Here is a 2,250-nt window from a genome sequence, read left to right on the forward strand (position 1 = left end):
TCGACATAGTCATAGGAATGGACTGGTTGACACCATATCATGCGGAAGTTATATGTGACAAAAGGATTGTCCGACTCCGATTACCCAACGGCAAACAACTAACTGTATCGGGAGACCGCACTGACAAGACTAAGAACCTCATCACGATAGCACAAGCACATAAATGCCTAAGGAAAGGGTATGTTGCCTTTCTAGCATATGTCGTAAACGCTACAGAAAAGCAGAAGGTCGAGGACGTGCCAGTAGTACGAGAATACCCCGAAGTGTTTCCCGATGAGCTCCCGGGACTACCATCGGATAGACAGGTTGAGTTTCGCATTGACCTAGTTCCCGGTACATCACCGATTGCTAAGTTGCCGTACAGACTAGCCCCGGCAGAAATGGAAGAACTCAAGAAGCAACTACAAAAGTTGCTTGACAAGGGGTTTATCCAACCTAGTTCGTCACCATGGGGAGCACCCATCTTGTTTATCAAGAAGAAAGATGGGATGATGCGCATGTGCATCGATTATAGAGACTTGAATAAAGCCACTATAAAGAATAAATACCCTTTGCCCAGGATCGACGACTTGTTTGATCAATTACAAGGGGCAAGCTATTTCTCTAAAATAGACTTGAGGTCTAGATACCACCAAGTGAAAGTTGCACCAGAAGACATACCTAAGACTGCCTTCAGGACTAGGTATGGTCATTATGAATTTTTGGTAATGCCATTTGGATTAACCAACGCACCTGCAGTGTTCATGGACCTCATGAACAGGGTTTGTAAACCTTACCTCGACAAGTTTGTGATCGTTTTTATTGACGATATCCTTATCTATTCTAAGAACGAGGTAGAACATGAACAACACCTGAGAGCAGTCCTTGAATTGCTCAAGAAAGAAAAACTCTATGCAAAGTTCTCTAAGTGTGAATTTTGGATACGTGAGGTGCAATTCCTAGGCCACGTGATAAATGAATGTGGAATACAAGTTGACCCTGCAAAGTTCGAGGCCATCAAGAAATGGGAAGTACCGAAGAATCCCACTGAAATCAGAAGATTTCTGGGGTTAGCGGGATACTATAGAAGGTTTATTCAAGACTTCTCAAAGATTGCAACACCATTAACCACACTAACCCAGAAAGCCTCTAAGTTTAATTGGGGACCTAAACAAGAAGAAGCCTTTAACACGTTAAAGCATAAGTTATGTAGCGCCCCAATATTGTCACTTCCTGAGGGAACGAAAGATTTTACCGTCTACTGTGATGCATCTCACTATGGTATGGGATGTGTACTCATGCAAAGAGGCAAAGTGATTGCCTACGCCTCTAGACAGTTGAAGATTCATGAACGGAACTACACAACCCATGATTTGGAACTTGGTGCCATAGTGTTCTCATTGAAAATTTGGAGGCACTATCTTTACGGTACAAAGTGCACTATCTATAGTGACCATAAAAGTTTAAAACACATATTTAAGTAGAAGGAGCTCAATATGCGTCAGAGACGATGGATGGAGTTATTAAGTGATTACGACTGTGAGATCCAATACCATCCAGGTAAGGCAAACATAGTAGCAGATGCTCTAAGTAGAAAAGAGAAACCTCAACCAATAAGAATTCGTGCAACCAGAATAGGGTTAAAACTAGTCTCTTAGATCAAGTTAAGAATATACAACAAGAAGCCTTAAAAGAAAATCATATTGTAAAAGAAAGAATGATTGGGAGACTAAAGCAATTGGCAATGGGAAATGATAATATCCTTAGGTTCAACAATAGGATATGAGTTCCTAATTTTGGAAGACTGCAGGATACAATCTTAGAGGAAGCTCATAAGTCTAAGTATTCTATTCACCCTGGCAGTGACAAGATGTATAAGGATTTAAGGAGAGATTATTGGTGGCCGGGAATGAAGCGATCCGTTGCCCATTATGTGGAAAAGTGCCTTACATGCCATAAGGTAAAGGCAGAACATCAAAAACCCTCTGGATACTTGCAACAACCAGAGATTCCAGAATGAAAATGGGAGAAAATCACCATGGATTTTATCACGAAGCTCCCAAGGTCAAGTCACAGTTATGATACTATTTGGGTAATAGTGGACAGACTGACCAAGTCTGCACACTTCGTGCCAATTCGTGAGGACTATAAGATGAACAAGCTAGCTCAAATTTACATCAAAGGAATAGTCTCGCGACATGGGGTGCCTGTATCGATTATATCAGACAGAGATAGTCATTTCACATCTAAATTCTGGCAAAGTTTCCAACA

This window comes from Helianthus annuus, chromosome 12 (assembly GCF_002127325.2).
Source record: "Helianthus annuus cultivar XRQ/B chromosome 12, HanXRQr2.0-SUNRISE, whole genome shotgun sequence".
Lineage (NCBI taxonomy): Eukaryota > Viridiplantae > Streptophyta > Magnoliopsida > Asterales > Asteraceae > Helianthus > Helianthus annuus.